The sequence below is a fragment of the Tiliqua scincoides genome, chromosome 6 (assembly GCF_035046505.1).
Source record: "Tiliqua scincoides isolate rTilSci1 chromosome 6, rTilSci1.hap2, whole genome shotgun sequence".
Taxonomy (NCBI): Eukaryota; Metazoa; Chordata; class Lepidosauria; order Squamata; family Scincidae; genus Tiliqua; species Tiliqua scincoides.
The window spans coordinates 54,561,630-54,581,573 of record NC_089826.1 but is presented as its reverse complement, the minus strand read 5'-3'; positions in this window follow the sequence as shown (position 1 = coordinate 54,581,573).

Sequence of the window (19,944 nt, the reverse complement as noted above, 5' to 3'; positions counted from 1 at the left end):
CCATCAATGACAACCTTGATGAAAACATCTCCCTTAGCAGAGCCACAGACAGCAGGATGAAGCTAAGCATGAACATCATTTGTGGGACATGCAGCTAAAGCAGACATGGTCTTGAGAAGAATTCACACATTCAGTCTCCATGAGAGAACAAATATCTGAATGAATGAATATCTATTCACCTGTTAACAGTCCCCCGAGACAATGATTGTTAGTCTGCACCTAGGAAACAATTATTCACAAGTTCCATTCAATGCAGGTGCAATCTGTGGGCAGTGTATAAGGACTGTTCATATGTAAAAATAAATACAGGAACAGTGATTCTCATGGAAATAGGTACGCGGGTACCAACAGCTAACAGACAGCTGTGAGCAAGCCTGTTATCAACCCCCACTTACATCACATGGATCATATCAAAGCATTTATGCCAGCAAGATCCTTAAAGAAAAGGAAATAAGAATATGTAATTCACCAGGAATATGTAATTCAGGTGTTGCAACCAATTCTAGTGCTCATCTTTTAATTTGATACGCTTCTAGGTAAATAACAGCAGTGCCACTAAATCCAAAAAAGACAGGGTACAGATGTCTATAAATAAACAAATGAAATACGTATAATCTATAGGTTCAAAGCCTTGTAGGTCAAGGAAGATGGACAGGCATCCCAGTCCTATCCTGCGCTGGAACAGGCAGACCAGCTGGCCTGTGCTGTATCAACGCAGGGTAGGAGGTGAATCTTGCACAACTTGGAGTAAGGGGATTTTATTTCTCCTTACCCTGTGTCACATGGCAGCTACCTCAATGGGGCTACTTGGATCTGCACCAGCAAAATCGCTGTCATAGATCCGAGCAGCTTGGTGTGATGCTGGGCTGCTCAGGAGGAGGATTAGGTCTGGCCTAAGTGCCAGAGGTCAGTCCCATCACCTTCCCAGTCCAGTCCACCTACTGGCCTACCTGCCACCCTCTCCTCCCCCATCTCGAAATACTCCCATTCTGTCCTCCTCCCGCCTTTCCCAATCCCTCCCGCCGGCATCCCCAGGCCAGCGCTTACTTACCAGGTCGGGGGCTGGATATGGCTTCCACAGCACATCTGTGTGCTGGCTCAACTGGCTTGCAAGTCATCACAGACATGCCTTAAGGCACGTCTGCAACACTCCTGGGCTTACGCCAGTCCATTATCTCCTTTGAATTGTGTCCTATGGCTACTTATTCCTTCAAAGCTGATAATCAGAACTGCAGTTGTGCTCGTGCTTATGTTGTGAAATTCTGTATGAACCTTGGAGGTAAGCATCTTAACCTTCTGAATTTTCACAAACAAATTTGCTAAATAAACTGAAACTACTGTTTCTTGTTATCTTATTGCATGGAACTATGAGAGCAAAAGCACCTTGATGATGTGGTTATGGAATATCACACCAAATGACTTACAGCCCAATCCTATTGGGCCCTGCAGTCTGCTGTGTTGACTGCTGCAAAGTGCCAGTAAAGCATGCTCTGGCAACATGCTGAGTTGCATGCTGTCCGAGCACTGGTGGGAAGGCCAAAGCCTTTCCACAACTGTTGGGCATTCACTGGCCACCTGCTGGAGCAGGAGAAACAGGAGGGAGTGGGGCAAGGGTAAAAGAGGGTTGAGGAGGGGGCAAAACTGGGTGGGGAGGATGATGGAATAGGCAGGGTAATGTCCCCTTACCCCGAGGAGACCTTCAGTAGCCCAAACTTCTCCATGGGAATCAGCAAAAAACTGCACCAGCGCCACTACATTGCCACACCAGAAGTTAGACTGGATTTGGCCAGAAGGCAGAGAAAACAATATATGGAAAAATGACAACCACATTTGGGAGATAAAATTAACAGCACAATCCTAACTTGTATAGGACAGGCAGGCCAGTAGGCCTGCACTGTATCCAGGACAAGTTTGGGGCTCAGCCCAGGGCAAAGGGAATCACTTCTCCTTACCCCTGGTAGAATCACAGCAGACCCAATGGGTCTACTTGGATGTGCCACTTGAAGAAGTGGTGCATATCTGAGCAGCCAGAGCTGTCCCAGGCTGCCCACGAATGGGTGTAGGATCCGCATAAGTGCCAGATCCTGGTCCTGCTACCCGCTTTCCCACCACACCCACAGGCCCGCCAGCCGTCCACCCTACCCCTGCCCTGGAACACCTCCCTTCCAGCCTCTCCACGCTTCCCCAAACCCTTCTACCAGCAGAGCTTGGCTGGTATGAACTTATCCGGCCAGGATCTTGCTCCAGCTGCTGCACGTTGGAGCAATTTGAAAGGAGGTGCAAGCGTGCTTTACGGCACATTGGAGCAATTTGAAAGGAGGCGTAAGCGTGCTTTACGGCACGTTTGTGACCCTCCTGGGCCAGCACAAGGGACTTAGCCCAAGGGCATGTTAGGATTGTACCCTAAGTGCTTCATTTTTCCCTTCCTTGTGGTTTTTGTAGAAAAAACAGAAAACAAAACTGTTTGTGGGTTTTGTAGAAACTTAGCATGTCATCAACCGACTTTCTGGAACGTACCTGAAAAACTAAGTCAAGACACTGAACTCCTTTTATTATGTCAGTGTAGCCATAAAAGGAGAAACGATGTGTGGCATGTCTGTTGTATTATCATTGCATGGGAGCATAGCTGGCATAACTAAATTAAGTTGACTTATGAAATTGGAAGAGGCTTGAACTGTTTGTCCTACAAGTGAAAGGCCTGTGCCTTATCAGCTGAACTACTCAGGCCTGGCCCATTACACTTCTGGAGAGGAGTTTCATCTAAGCAATGTGTTGCTGAATCTTATTTAAAATGATTCTTTGACTGTAGCTTCTCTGCATCAGCAGGAGGAGCTGAAGGAACTTTAAATGGAGACGGTGTTCCTTCAATGGCTTATTCGGTTTAAAAGCAGCACTAGTCATTTTTAGTCTTTAAGCAAAAAGGCAACATTATGACATCCGTGTCCGCTCCTCCTGCTTTGGATTGGAACTCATTAAAAAAAATAAGGATATTTGAAGTAGTAAAATGGCATCCCCTCTGGGGATGGATTGACCATCTGAAGTAACCTCAGAAAGCTCCTTTTATGTAACTGCATATGATGGGGAGGGGGATCATAGTTATTCTAAATAGCACAAGGGTATCATGAGAGTAGGGACCCTTGAAATCCCTGAAAGTGTATGCATGCTGAACAAGAACAAGATCAGGTGGACCAGGGGCTTAGGAGATTGGACCAAATTGGTAGAGGGTAGCCAACAATGGCCTGCCTGCCTGCCTGTCTCTGTGGCCATTGAAGGGAACACAAGAGTTTGATTTAAGTTTCTGTGTGGCAGGACAGTGACTTACTAAAATTTGAACCTATTAAGTACATCTCCTTGATCAAGTCCCTTGAGGTCACTTTACAGGTGACGTTTATGAAACATGAAATTCCATAAAAATGGAATGCTGTCGGATATCATTTCTATGCAATGTGGATGGAACCACATGTCTATTTAGCATGCTTTGCCCTCTTAAAAAATTGCTATTTGACAGCTCTAGCCTTATGGAGCTCTGATCATTTGTAATCTCTTGTGGTGAGTCTAACAACCCCTTCCTTTTTCCATATGGCAGGAAGGAAGTATTTCTCAGCTCAACACATGGCTAGAGCAGCAAGGTATCTTTTACTTATTTGTTTTTAATGCTATTTGTTATTAGCTGGCCCAGAAGTGCTCAGTGTTCTGCCATGGGCAAACCATGGGACTGTCATCATCTTCAGCAAATCAACCATGTATTTTTTTCCCCCTATAGCAACGGGCTCTTCCGGGTTCTTTATTCTACAAGCTCAAAAGGCAAAATGCCAAAAGAATTGTTCTTTCTTTGGCCTTTCTCGTTAATCTCTGCAAGGAATTTTTAAGTGCTTGATTCTGAAACAGCATTCAGATAAGTCATCAGTATATCATCCTATGTGCTTCTTCAGAAGGAATTTGTTTACATTTTCTTTTGGTGGGATGCTCAGTCCCAGAAGAAATGATGCACTGAATTTGGCTTCAGTCTTAGGTTTGTTTCAATAGCTGTATATGGAGACTACCAGTTACACAGTGAGGCTGGTTCTCATCCCAATCAGAGGTGGCTTCAGGAGTCAACCAGGTTGTTTTCCCCCCTCCTATTTTTTAGAAAATCAACTCTAGCAGTTAATCAGTTCAGCCTCCAGTGAAAATTCAAGCACACAGCCCTTTGAAAGGCAGAGAACAGACATACTTAAAAGAAAAGCATGGCCATATTTTGGTGTTCACAAAGATGGAGATGAACATCGAGTGATTGTTACACGCCTCCATGCTAATTGGTTCCACTTTCTTTTGCAACTTCTCCCTCACTCCCAAGTTTAGCCCTACACTTTCAGCTGCTCTCAAAACTCCAATGTTTGCAAAGGTTTCCCATCTGGAGCTCCCACCAAAGTCAAGGGGAGACACTCTCACCTCTGAGTAATACTGACACATTAATTTTTCTTTGCCAACTTACTCGGACTACTTACGTCTGGCTCCAACATGGCTGGGAGCCATAATCAGATACCACACTAATGAAAGGTATGTCAGTAATGATGTCAGATGAATAGCAGTCACATGGAAATAACCTCATTTGAAAAAAGAAAAAGAAAAAGAAAAACACCCAACAGTGCAATGCTTGTTTTGGAGCTGCTTTATGACTTGTCTGAAAAATGGCTTGGTTCACAACGAAACTCGGCAAATCTATTAGTGTTGCCCTAAGATTTTCACACTTCTGGGATTTTCACAATATTCTTTTCATATACTTAAGCTAGGCAAATAGTGGAAATATCATTTAACTACTCATATCATCAGCTTCATATATCAATGCTCACACTGCATAGTAGAACGCAGTAGAAAGGAAGGAGGAGCTTTCGAGAAGAGAAAAGAAGAGAAGAATGCATTTGTTTCATACCCCTAGCTTTCAATCAAATTACACGTTTAAAGGAATGTTTTTGGTGAGCTGAGGTATGAAAATGTGGTTCTCCTCTTTCCTTACCTTGGTTGAGTTTGGTGGAAAAAACCAGCTAAATTATGAAGATGAGCAAGAAGCAAGAGCATGCTGATTTGGACAGAATTACTGCCTTTGGGCTATTTTTTTTTTTTTTTTTTTTTTGGTCTTAACTCATGGATAAAAATCGTTCACTTTCAGATTCCACACTTCCACCTTACCCAACAGTTAAAGCAAGTAGGCTTCGTTCTGCATTGCTACATCAGTTACCACCTTGTAATTTGGACTACTCTCAAGGCATCCACTGGCTTAGCATCTCGGTGTCCATTCTGACAGCACAACCACAGAAGGCCCACTCAGAAGCAAACTCCACTGAACTCAATGAAATTTACTCACAGGTAACTGGATATAGGATCACAGCCAACCAGCCCAATCTTCAGTCGCACTGGCACAGCCAGGCCACATGGTCTGCACTGCATCCAGTGCAGCTCAGGAGGTGGCTAGAGGTCTCTTCAGAGTAAGGGGATATATTTACCCTGGGTAAAGTCCCAGCCACCTCATAGACTCCTCCCCTCCTCCAACATGCCCTCCCGCCACCCGAAGCAATCTTACCTATACCAGCCGACACAGGCATAGGCTATGGCCAGGATTGCCACGGTATTCAAATACAAAAAAGGGACTGAAAAAAGTGTTAGTCAACACAAGAAATGGGACCCCATAAGCAGGACTGCCATCAGGGGTCAGGAGCTCAAGAATTAGCCAGAGGCCCACACTCATAAGAGGGCTATCCTGGCTTGGCAAATCCTTCAGTGCCCCCCCCCCCCAAAACCAGAGGCAGCAATCATTCCAGTTGGCTAAGAGGTTTGTGCCTCTACTACTTTGCCCAGCACCACATCCCATCTATAAGCAGCAGTGTGTTGTCACTCTGCTGAGACCCTTGCAGATGCTGGACTCCTTTTCTTCCTTTCTGCTGGTGGGAGGCGGAGAAGGACCTGCTGCTGCTGCTGAAGATTCTGTGGATCGATGAGAAGGGTGGGAGCAGATACTCCCGTCACCCAACGGTGAGCAGGGTCCTAACGCAGCAAGGGGAGGACCCAACTCAAGGCCTGGCCCCAAGGTCATGCAATCTGGTGCCAGCACTGCCCAGAAATACAAGGGTGCTCTGCCCCCAAATTCTACATGTGCAACTAGAAATCTAAGGCCTAGTTCTCACTTAGGTGGTAAACCTGTACCGCTTCAGACTGCATTCCCGCATGCCTACCTAGTAGTGGTGGCTGCACTGGGGTAACATTCTGGGTCTCTGAGGTGACAACAACAGACCCACTTGTTTTTGCTTACTTGCTTCTGTTCCAATTATGTATAAGCTGAGAATGTGTGTGTGTGTGGGGGGGGTTACTTTTCAGAATAAAAAGTGGTACACAGGTATGGAGTGCTAAACAGTGGCATTGCCAGCATCCCGTGGCCAGGGTGGTGTCACCCCCGTGCCACGTGACATCCCCATTACTCACCATGCGGATTAGTGTGGCCCAGGCCCACCAATGCCTGATATACAGGCACAAAGTGTGGTGCCTAGAAGTGATTCGGCAGCAATGTGCTGACATTGCCACATCACTGCACCACCATCAAATTGCTTCTGGGGGTGCACAATTTGTGGCCGTTCAGACACATGGGTGGGTGGGAGAACCTTTCCACTGCCAAATCTGGAATAGGCGTCTGCTCAGTGAGGACTTGGGCTGTGTGCCCATCACTTCTGGGGTATGGCATCCAGGAGGGACCAACCCCTGCTTGCTATGCTACTAGTGCTAACCTTTCCCCTGCTGGTGCCTTTCCACTGTGCATTCTGCCATCCCAGGCACTTTGCCTCTCAGCTGAACTCTGATACTAGGAGTGAAATCAGCTGCAAGGAAAGCATGAATGTTAGTTGCAGTCTGGCAAAAGCTTCAGCTCCCCTCTCCTGCATAATCCTTGTCCTCTAAAAATCATCCCTCCACCCCTCACTTTGTACCTGATTGGGTCAGACCCAGATTTAAATCGATAGTTCTGTAGCAGTCAGATCCAGTAGTTTGGCCTGAGTTGGAGTACCCCATTCTAAAAACCTTGTGGGCTGCTCCAGCAATTAGTAGGATTGGGCAGTACTTACAGTGAGCACAACGCTCACCAACTCCAACACAGAATGCTGAAGTCTTTCACGGGAGACTCCTGTTAAAATGCCAAATAGAAACTGCTAAAATAAACAAGATAATTATCTAATTTTTATAATATCACTCATAAAATGTCTGCTCTTGCCTTTATGAGGTTCATAGATTAAATATAGGGCAGATGTTTTGTGTAATTTGCTCAGAAAACAGGAAAATTATTTTTTAAAATACTCATAAAACTCACAAAATGAAAATGAAACTAATTTAAACCATATGTAGTCTACAGGTTCAAATGAAATTTAATTTTTGCTCCCTGAAGCGATGGATGGGCTATTTATGAGACAAAGGCTTCCATTCTGCATGATTTATTTTCTATGATGTTTCTAAATGGTTTGTACAAATTGAGGTTCCTCTCAACATGAAAGATGGTTATGTGCTTTGTTAGATAGCATTGGCTACTCTCAAAAGACTAGTCTATTCAGACAAAAATATTCTTGGCGTCCAGAGTGCATGAAAGTCAGTATTTTGTGGCTACTGTTTCAGATTTCTGATAAAACTAGCAATGTACCAACATAATAATCAGCTTAAATTTAATTTAATTTAGCACTGCCACACTGGTGATCAGGAGTTGGGTGCCACTAGTATGAGGATGGTAATGAGTTGCATTTTTATGCCATCTGGTGTTGGTGAGGCCATGGAAATGTTGAACTACTGCTTTGAGTCAGTGATGGACCAGAAGAAGGTGAACAAGGGGAATTAAATCTGGATAAATGTGCTAGTGGAAGGCCTGTCACCCATGAATTGAAGAATAACCTGTTCTGAATTGGCTTACACTCTCCTTATAGTTCACAGTTGCGGGGGGGGGGGGTGTGCTCATGGACCCAGCTTTGCTCCTGGATGTGCAGTAGCTGCTGTGATCTGGAATGCCCTTGCTGAGCTGGAACTGGGGTACAAATTGAAGCCCTTCCTGGATCAATCAGACCTATGCTATGGTCCTTCTTGTATGGAACTCCATGTGGCCTTTCTATTAGAGATCAGCTTGGCTCCCTCTCTACCTACCTGTGACTGTAAACTCTTATTCATAATACTAAATAATGCTTCACGTTTATGCAGTGTTACCTAAGTGTGCAAAGCACTTCACATATATTATAGCGAGATGAACCTTAAAACAAGTCTGTAAGATAAGCTATCATTGCCATATTAAAGAGGGAGATGAAGCCAAGAGTCTTGACTAATGCCACCTAATGAGTTCAGGGCAGAGATTCATAGCCCAGTCTCTTTCAGTACCATCTTATGTATGTCCCTTCATTGTGCCTTCGTATGTCTGTCTCTTCAGAAGTAAGGCTCATTGAATTCAATGCAATGATGACTGTAGGTGATGTCACACCCAGAGTCACAACCACAGAGTGCACCCCCAGGCTGACTGATGCCCCTCCCGGATGCTCCAGAGCCTCGCACTGCATCCCAGAGTGCTCTGAAAGCCTTTGAGCCTCCCTTAAACAAAAGAGCATGTAAGCAACAAGGAATCTCTGGATTGGAGAGGAGTTTAGATAATGAGTACATTTTGGACGTTAGTCAAGAGATCAAGCGGGGGCTCTAGACAACCAAAATATCTCCATTCCAGCTTGAGATGACCTTTACATTATTTTTGTAATGAAAAATTTGACAATGAGTTCAAAACATTATGCTCTGAACTTATTACTCTCATCCGGTAAAGCACAGCACAGCAGCCTGAGATCAGGAATCTCAGCATGAGTGGACAACTCTTTCCCTTGTTGAATTCCAGGTCCACTGGCACTTCCTTCTCTTGATGTGCCCAGCTTCTGTAGTGCGCAAATGGCTATTGCCCCAGTTTTGGGTACTCTTTCAGAGTAATAGTATTTTTTGAAAACCAATGGGGGTAGAATATAATATGCTTGTGCAACAACTTGTGAAGGGGAGGCTGGGGCTTTTGCTTTTGTAAATGTGACAATTTGCTTGTGCTGTCACAGCTAAAACTGATTTATGGATTTAGAATGCCAGATTATAATGGACCTTAATGGAGATGTCATCAGCAAGTGATGTCTCCCCATCCTGAACAAAAGGAACATGAACCCTAGCCAACAAACGGCATGACTATTATTAACAGTATTTATTAACAGTATTTATATACCGCTTTTCAACTAAAAGTTCACAGAGCGGTTTACAGAGAAAAATCATGGACTAGTTCCATGTGGCTGATTTGTCTTTCTCAAGAGCTTCTGTTATTTCCATGCTACATGGCAAATTACTTTTGCAATAGAGAGGAATTTCATAAGCAGTTTGTTATGACATAGTTCTTCCATTCAAAAGGGGGGAGGGAGACACTGGATGTACTCCTAAAGCATGGGGTGCCAGGGAGGGATCCCTGGGAGGCTGAGATTTTAAACGGTGCTGTTTACACTGGCCTACACAGACATCACAAACTGATAAAAAACAATCCCCAAGCCATCCAAGATAGAGGAATCTGATTTTAAGGAATTCTGGCAAAACTAGCAAAGGAGATCCAGGTTTTTCTCTTTGATTTGTATCAAGCAGATGATTTATGAATAAAACCCTTGCCAGCACATAGAAGTGCAAAATACTAGGTACTGTGCACACAGCTAGTAAACAAAGGATCAGAAACATTTTTTTTGGTGTGCCCATTAGTGGTAAAGAAATATTTGAGTTTTATAGTCCCTAAGCACACATAGAGAAAATACTTTTGCAATGAATATAAACAGTTTTATAGCTTACCGTAGGGCAAGAGGAAGCCACAGGAGTGGAGAGTAGCAGCTGTGCAAGGGAATGATAAAACTTACTTATGGATCCAGCTCCAGATAGACTAGGGATGTGCAAACAAGGGGGTCATGGAATTTACTCTTTTAAAAATATGACTGAATCCAATGATTGAAAGATGAAGGATGCAATCCCATACATCTCTACTCAGTAGTAATCTCCATTGAGTTCAATGGACCTTTCTTCCTGGTAAGTTTAGATAGGATTGTAGCCAAAGACCATAAAGTACAGATTACATGATTTAGCAGGCCAATTTGTTGGTGGAAATAGAAAGCAAAGTACATCTGGGAGCCAAAAAGAGTGAAAGCAGAACACAAAACAGAAAAAAATACCCAAAGGCCAGTCTTACAGCCCAAATGGGCTTTAACACTAGTGGAAAGCAGTTCCGCCAGTGTTAACTGCTTTACGGCAGTTGTGAAACACACTCTGACAGTGTGCAAAAGTACTGGTGGGAAGGCTGCCAAGGCAGATAAGTTGGTAGGGGAAGAAGGACGGGGTGGAGGAGGGCTGAACAAGGTGGTGACAGTGATGAACTGAATGGGCAGGCAATGAGGGTAGGGAATGGGCAGACTGGCTCTGAGAAGGGACAGGTTTGGTGACTGTGGCAGCCACCAAATCCTAGCCTTCCCAGACCTAATCCCATGGCCCGGGTATATGTGGATCTGTGCCACTGATTTCTCTAGTACAGGTCTGAGTACACCCCTCTGCATTGTGGAGGCTTACCCCCATGCAGGATGTAGAGAAGGAAACATAGGATTAGACTGGGAGGATTTCTGAACATATGAAGGGTTGTGAGATTCATGGAAATTTCCAATAAGGCTACCAGAGAACTGTGACTCTATTTGAGATTGGATGTGTGCCCATAAAACAGAACTCTATGATACTGCTCTGCAAGGTCAATTATTTTCATCACTGATGTGTAACATGGTTCCATGCACATATCCTTACTTACTTGTACATGGAAATGAATGCTGCACATTTGCTCCAGTGTCGTTTATGGGGACTTATGGCAGTTTTAGATAGGATTTTTAGTGGGAAAATGACATGGAGAGAAAAGGTTAAACAAAGATTGCTAAACAAAGTCATAAGCCAACCAATCCTCTTTTTTTTCCCCCTCAAAACAGGCAAAGAATTGTGGTGAAGTGGGCACCCGTTCCAGGCCCAGAAAAATTGTGCTTGAGTGATGCACATTGAATTTAAGGCCTGTTGGTGCAAGTGGTTAAAATGTTTTTGATTAACCATTAAAGTAAACTGAAGTAATGGAACTTGCTAAATTGTGTTATATATTTCAGAACTAGGTTATGTGTATTAACCATGAAATTTGGCTCAGGAATCCCAAAACAGCAAAACAAACACTGGAGGAACACAACTGCCCTTATCTCCAATGAAATAAGAGCATGAAAAGCACATTAACTGGAGGACAGTATAGATTCAGACTTGGGAAAATCTCTTTGAAGACATGTAATAGGATTACTCCAGAATAAGAGGTTTGGGGAATGTGGCATTTATCATGTATGCATCTTTACTGGTCTTCAGGGAAGAAGCCAAGGAATCTGGTTCACTTAAAGAAAAAGCCCAAGAGGTGATAACAGAACCCACTCTGTTAAGGCTGGCTGCACAACTTTACTGAAAAAGTAGTGACAGATAAAAGCATAAATCAACTTCCTTATCATTCTAACTTCCCTGCCTGCCAGATGGGGGTTCAGTTTTATCAGCGACCTATGGGCTCACTCCTGGCCTTCACACTTATGCCTGGGCGGGGGAAAGCTGAATGGAAGCTAAATGGCTGTTCTAAAACATGTTCGCGTAAACAAGCCAAGGTAGGACTTCCTTGAACTGCCAGTTCCCTAAGTGTGATCCATCTCACTAAACTGTACCCTTGACAGGAGTGTATCATTGGTATCTCAAAAAGAAAACAAATAAAGTTACAGCATTTTAAGGGCAGGATGGGTCACCTTAATAGTATTCTGCAAGATGGGAGGGGGGGAAATGACCATAGTTCTATGTTTGTTGTGGTAGAACTGAAAAGGACCTCTTCAGAAGAAGAACAGGGCAGAGAAGAAACTTTTTGAGACATCTCTGCCTAACCATGTGGTTCTTCTCTCAAATCTGTGCTGTTTCCTCACTTATTCCTGCTTTCAGAACAAGCAGAGGAAAAATCACCCAAGTGCAAAAGACTGTTCAAATTAAGAGGAAAAGGAACGAAACAGCATGAGTGAACAGAGGAACATCTGTAAACTGCACCAGGCACTCAAAGCATCTCTGCAGGCTATTCAGAGGAAATAACATCGGAAAGTTACAAAAGTGACCTTATTTTGAACCAAGGGAATGCGATTATTTCTGAACTGAAATGTTAAAATGAAGTTTGGATTAAACGTTTCACCAGGACTAATGCCTCCCAGCTTCCCTTGGCACTGAGTTCTCATTTTCTATGTCAGCTCAATATTCGTGTTCCCCTCGTTTGGTCTTCTGGTTTCTCTGACCTCAGTGTGACATCTGAGTTGGTTGATTAATTACTGCTAAATGGCACTGTGTTTATTAAATGGGATCCTTGTCACCATAACCCCACAGTAACAATGCCACAATTCAGTTTGATAACTTGAAATACACACCGATCAATATAGCAGGATCCCATTTGCCATCCATCCAGAAAGGACTTGTGACTGGGCAAGATACTCAAGGCTCAAAGTGCAAGTGTCCTCCATAAATACAACCATCCTCATTGTATAATCCGATTTTAGAGCAGGCAGGAGACTGTAATCGTCAGTTCGAACCTCAGCAGCCTTAAAACTAAGCCTGGGGGCAACTCCCAATGACAACAATAAAAGCTGTGGAAACCAGATAATTCTGCCATGTCTTTGGTAATCAACCCTCATCTGCCATGCTGGGGTTTTGTTTTGAGATACAATTGAATAAAAAGGTAAAGATCAGCAAAAGTAAACTTGAGCAATAAAATACCAATGAATGGCTTGAAAACATAGTAGAGACAGGAGAGCAATAAAGTGAGAAAGAACCAAACAGCTACATATTTACCAATAAGATGATGCACAATGATACCTCCTTCTCTTCTCTCAGACTTTGTGACAACCAGAATATTCAAAATATGTCTGGGATTGTCAGCCCTTAGTTCTGGTCATTTATTACTTAGAAATTAGGGAAGGTTCATTCTGACATGCTGGGTCATGCTAACTGGTTAAGAGGCACTTTTTCAAGTGGGTACTCCTCTTTTATTTAGCAGGGGGAGAGTAAATGGCCCCCCTCACCCCAGCACTGTCTGTTCTAGTGGCTGTCTGCTGGTATTCATTTGCATCTTTTTAGATTGTGAGCCCTTTTGGGACAGGGAGCCATTAGATATTTGACTTTCTCTGTAAACCGCTTTGTGAACTTTTTGTTGAAAAGCGGTATATAAATACTGTTGTTGTTGTTGTTGTTGTTGTTGTCATGGCAAATATTCTAGCCATGCCTCAACAGAAAATAGTGCTGTTTAAGATGAACACCTTGTCAGGAAATGCAATTTTCAGGACTAGAAGAGAAGGCAGTGGAAATGGGATGGGATTGAGATATACATGGCTCTGTAAAATTGGTTGTTCTTTAGGGATCAACAACTTGAAGCCCTTGGACTAAATCATATCTCTATTTGGATGCTCCATTTGCCAACCCAGAAGAAAAGAGTTTTGGAGGGCATCTGTGAGAAAATAATCCAGAGCAGACCACTGGGTTTGGAGGAGTGATAGTAGTCCCTCACCATCCCCCATTGTCTTCTCTAATCAGCTGTTTGGCAAATGGAAGGACAGAATATTTGAAGGACCACCTTTTCCCATATAGGCCAGCACATCCCCTGAGATCTTCAGAGGGGACCCTTCTTTGTGTGTCCCCCATGAATGAACCAAGGGGACAGAGCTGAGAGGAAGAGCACTCTTGGTGGTGGCTCCCCAAATGTGGAATTCCCTCAAAGGTGAATTATGATCAGTCCTCCTCCCTGAACACTTTCCAATGAGGCTGGAAAACTTTTTTTTTAAATTTCAAACAGTTTTTTGGGTGAGTAGGGTATGGGGAAGGTTTTGACAGATGAGGATTCTGGAGTGGGGGACTTTTTGTATCTGCTGACTTTTTAATCTGCTGTTTACCTGATATTATATTTTAGGGCCCAATCCTATGGGCAGCAGTGATGGCTCTCCAGTCCCACCGCCAGCTCTGACTGTTGTAAAAATGCTGTAAGGCACTCTGGTGTTGGTGGTGAGCCCACTGCACCAGTATTGAGGCCAGCACCAGTTGGAGCACTGGTCACTAAGTACCCCTGTTGGGAAGCAGCGAAACTTTTCGAAGCAAGGGAGAGTGGGGGGGACGGTGGAGGAAGTGTAGAACTGGGCAGAGAGAGGGAGGGCTGAAGGGAGAATTGTACCCTGTAGAGGAGCAAAGACAGCAGCAGAGGCTGCCACAAAATCCCATGCCCCCTCCTGAGCTGCAGAACCCTACATGGGCCTCCTCAGCTCTGCACCAGCTCAAGAGAACACCCAGTGGGGTTGATGGGGTTCAACACGAATAGCTAAATCACTTATGGTTCAATACTATCCTTCCCACCCCCCTCGCCAGTTCAGCTGTGCTGAAAAGGCGCGTGCTGTATCCAGTGGGGGGGATTTAAATCCGCTTTCCCCTCTGTAAGACTCCTGCCTTGCAATGGATCTCCTCACACCAGCACCAGCTGTTTAGCTGGCACAGGTCCAAGGAGAGAAAGGGGGTAGAGAGGCTGTGGAAATAGAGGATAAGATCCAGCATGTGCTATCATCACTGGATCTACCTCCTCTCACAGCCTTCCTGCCTCCATTTCGCCCCTTCCCCACCCAGTTTCACCCCTCCCATTTCCCATGCTGACTTATCTGCTCCAGCAGGCGGCCAAAGCAGGGATGATGCCCTTAGGAAGGCTCCAGCCTTCCCACTGATGCTCCAGCAGCATGTGTTGCTGGAGCGTGATTTATGGGTAGCCAGCACTGGTGAAACACTAGTTTTGCCAGCAGGGCAGCCCATTAGGGTTGGGTTGCCCACCACAATGCTATACAAGCACTCCATAGGTAAGAATGGAAACACCGTGTTCAGTAGTATAGCTAAGGGGCTGCAAGGGGTAGCAGTTGTACCGGGCATCAAGCTTTAGGGGGGCAACAAGCTGAGCTTGACACTAGTGAAAAAATTGTGAAAATCTTGGTATGAATGAATAATACCATCATGTTATATATCATTGGAAAGGTAATTCAATGCTGAATGCAATGAAGCAAACTGCATTGAAATATCTGTTTTCTATCAAATGTCATGGTCAATTAACCAGAAAATGAAAACACAACTGACTTGTGGAACAAAAAGTGGATTTGCTTAACTCCAAACTGACCTGTGAAACTGATTGGTCTGAGTACCAATGAGATGTTATTATGATACAGCATGGAACCAATAACTTTTTATTTATTTATGTAATTAAATTTGATTTTGTCATGCGGGAAGGGGGGCTACAAAATCTTCTTTGACCCCAGGTTGCAGATAGATGCCTTATCTATGCCACTAACTGGGGGGGAGGCAGCAGAGCAAGTTGATGGGAGAACTGGAGAGAACTGGATGGGAGAACTGGAATGTCTGGTGACTAGGGAAAACATTGACATAGTGGGCGCAATGGAAACCTGGTGGAATGTGGAAAATAAGTGGGATACCGCAATCCCGGGCTATAAACTCTACAGGAGGGACAGGGCCGTTTACGTTAAGGAAGGGATAGAATCCAGCAAAGTAGAGATTGAAGGTGGGTCTGACTCCACCATAGAATCTCTGTGGGTTAAATGACCAGGCCTGTGGAACAATGTTATACTGGGGGCGTACTATTGTCCTCCAGACCAGAAACCAGAAGGGGACCTTGAAATGAGGAAACAGATTAGGGAGGTGACAAGGAAGGACAGGGTTCTAATCATGGGGGACTTCAATTATCCTCATATTGATTGGGTCACTTTGTGTTCTGGTCATGAAAAGGATACCGGATTCCTTGACATGCTAAGTGACTGTGCCTTAGAGCAGCTAGTTATGGAGCCCACCAGAGGACAGGTGACTCTGGATTTAATATTGTGCAGTACTCAGGACCTGGTTAGAGATGTCAATGTTACTGAGCTGTTGGGGAACAGTGATCATGCTGTGATCCGTTTCGACATGCACGTCTGGGGAAGAGCACCAGGCAAATCTCTCACAAAAACCCTTGACTTCCAATGGGCAGACTTCCCTCAAATGAAGAGGCTGGTTAGAAGGAGGTTGAAAGGGAAGGTAAAGAGTCCAATCTCTCCAGAGTGCATGGAGGCTGCTTAAAACAACAGTAATAGAGGCCCAGCAGAGGTGTATACCACAAAGGAAGAAGGGTGTAAACCACAAAGGAAGAAGGTGATTCGGGAGGCCAAGAGAGACTATGAGGAACTCATGACCAGCAACATTTAGGGGAATAATAAAAGCTTCTTCAAATATGTTAGAAGCAGGAAACCTGCCAGAAAAGCGGTTGGCCCTCTGGATGGTGAGGGAAGGAAAGGGGAGATAAAAGGAGACTTAGAGATGGCAGAGAAATTAAATGAGTTCTTTGCATCTGTCTTCACGGCAGAAGACCTCGGGCAGATACCGCTGCCCGAACAGCCCTTCCTGACCAAGGAATTAAGTCAGATAGAGGTTGAAAGAGAAAATGTTTCAGACCTCATTGATAAATAAAAGATCAATAAATCACCGGGCCCAGATGGCATCCACCCAAGAGTTATTAAGGAATTGAAGAATGAAGTTGCAGATCTCTTGACTAAGGTATGCAACTTGTCCCTCAAAACGGCCACGGTGCCAGAAGATTGGAGGATAGCAAATGTCAGGCCAATCTTTAAAAAGGGAAAGAGGGGGGAATCGGGAAACTACACGCCGGTCAGCCTAACATCTATACCGGGTAAGATGGTAGAATGCCTCATCAAAGATAGAATCTCAAAACACAGGCCTTGCTAAGGGAGAATCAGCATGGCTTCTGTAAGGGTAAGTCTTGCCTCACAAACCTTTTAGAATTCTTTGAAAAGGTCAACAGGCATGTGGTTGCAGGAGAACCTGTGGACATTATATATCTGGACTTTCAGAAGGTGTTCGACACAGTCCCTCATCAAAGACTACTGAAAAAACTCCACAGTCAGGGAATTAGAGGGCAGGTCCTCTTCTGGATTGAGACCTGGTTGAAGACCAGGAAACAAAGAGTGGGTGTCAATGGGCAATTTTCACAATGGAGAGAGGTTAAAAGCGGTGTGCCCCAAGGATCTGTCCTGGGACCAGTGCTTTTCAACCTCTTCATAAATGACCTGAAGACAGGGTTGAGCAGTGAAGTGGCTAAGTTTGCAGACGACACCAAACTTTTCCGAATGGTGAAGACCAGAAGTGATTGTGAGGAGCTCCAGAAGGATCTCTCCAGACTGGCAGAATGGGCAGCAAAATGGCAGATGCGCTTCAATGTCAGTAAGTGTAAAGTCATGCACATTGGGGCAAAAAATCAAAACTTTACATATAGGCTGATGGGTTCTGAGCTGTCTGTGACAGATCAGGAGAGAGATCTTGGGGTGGTGGTGGACAGGTCGATGAAAGTGTCGACCCAATGTGCGGTGGCAGTGAAGAAGGCCAATTCTATGCTTGGGATCATTAGGAAGGGTATTGAGAACAAAACGGCTAGTATTATAATGCCATTGTACAAATCTATGGTAAGGCCACACCTGGAGTATTGTGTCCAGTTCTGGTCGCCGCATCTCAAAAAAGACATAGTGGAAATGGAAAAGGTGCAAAAGAGAGTGACTAAGATGATTTCGGGGCTGGGGCACCTAACTTATGAAGCAAGGCTATGGTGTTTGGGCCTCTTCAGCCTAGAAAAAAGGTGCCTGAGGGGGGACATGATTGAGACATACAAAATTATGCAGGGGAAGGATAAAGTGGATAGAGAGATGCTCTTTACACCCTCACATAACACCAGAACCAGGGGACATCCACTAAAATTGAGTGCTGGGTGAGTTAGGACAGACAAAAGAAAATATTTCTTTACTCAACTTGTGGTCAGTCTGTGGAACTCCTTGCCGCAGGATGTGGTGACGGCATCTGGCATGGATGCCTTTAAAAGGGGATTGGACAAGTTTCTGGAGGAAAAATCCATTACGGGTTACAAGCCATGATGAGTATGTTCAACCCCCTGATTTTAGAAATGGGCTATGTCAGAATGCCAGATTCAAGGGAGGGCACCAGGATGCAGGTGTCTTGTTATCTGGTGTGCTTCCTGGAGCATTTGGTGGGCTGCTGTGAGATACAGGAAGCTGGACTAGATGGGCCTATGGCCTGATCCAGTGGGGCTGTTCTTATGTTCTTATGATGGTGAGCTGCTGGGGGAAGAGGTGGGTTCCTCCTAATTTTCATTTTTTAAAAAGCCTGGGTTTGATGTCACTTCTGGTTGTGACATCACTTCCAGGGCACATTTTGAGCTTGGCACCAGGCTACACAATCATTAGCTACGCCACTGACCGTGTTCAGAGGCGGCAAACCTCTATTAACCTCAACAGATGCGGAAAGGGAGCAACAGGAAATGGCTCTGTCCATTGCATGCTGCTTGTGAGATGCCTGAGGGTATGTGGCTGGCCACTTTAGAAGGCTTCAGACTGCTCTGCTAAAGTGATCTTTGATCAGATCCAGCAATGCAGTTGGAATAAAATCAGGAAGAAGCATCTGTTCTTGATACAGATACAAATTTGGTACTAATTTTGTTTTAGATATCCACAATAAGGGCCAACAGACCAGATGCCCTTGCTGACCACATCTAACTTTTTTTTTAAAGTAATGACAACCCCCAGTTAGTAGCGAACATGTTGTCTGAGTCATTCTGCATAAGCAGAAGCTGCATTTGGTCATGTTTCTGCTCTGCCACATTTGCAGCAAAATCCAAGGCACGTATGAGTCGAAGTAAGCCCCACTGAATTCCATGAGATTTACTTCCAGGTAAGGGTATTGTGGGAGCCCCTGACCCCTCCATTTCATCCAGGGGGGCAGGTCCATGACATAGATTGTAGGTATGACTTTTTGGGCCCAGGAAGGAAAAGTACCCAGGAAGGGCAGAAGCACAGATGTGTTGCAGTAGCTGTTTACAGTCCGTTTCAAGAAGCAACAAAGAGTTTGAGAGGTCCAATCCATATGTCTACCCGGTCTTTAACAGCCAGCCTGTAGCTACCTTAACTCAGGCTAGAGGTTGTTGTAAATGGATATTCTTCATACCTAGTCTCTAGAAAGCCATGAAGGCTCTGAGAAGAACTGTGGTTGAAACAGTCCCGCCTTCCTGAGGTTTCTTAGCTGATTTCCATTAGCCCCCAGGGAGAAGGGTGGTTCCCATCCCCTCTGGACCAGTACCCCGCTGAGGATTTGGCATGCTTTTCCCAAGGGGATGCTTCCCAGAATCTCTGCCCTTAGCAATCTTCCTCTTTCTCCCTTCTTCTGCTTTGACACACACTGCCTCTTTTCTTCTACTTCTTCACCCTTTCTCTGATTCCTTGTGTCCTTGTGGCCATCTTTCCCCTTCTTTTCCGCCCTCCCTCTTCAAGTATCCTCTTCCATTCTTCTTTCCCCTGATCCTGGTGTCTCCCTTGTCCCTTCTCTGTCCATCCTAGGTGACTCCTTTCTCTGTTCCATTCCCATCCCCGCCTTCTCCTTCTCCAGTCCTCCCCCCTGTTCTGCACCTTCCAGATGGTTGTCAACTGAGCAGCTGACAATGTTTTGTAACTCCGTGGTGCTTGGTGATGATATCATTACTGAGCTGAGCAGGGAGAAGTGGCATGCTGCTGTGGCATTGTGTGGCACCTGAAATGTGCACCATGGCCAACAGAGATCACAGGTGTGTATAGGATTGCAGCCTGAGAAAGCCAGGCACTGGTGGGAGCATTGCTCTCGGATTGACTTGCAGGGACTTCCCCACATAGAAAAAGCAGATGTCAAACCCTTTTATATTGTCATGCATTTTGGGGCAAACCTGGGAGAAGAAAGGAACCTCCATGTAAGCCAGAAGTG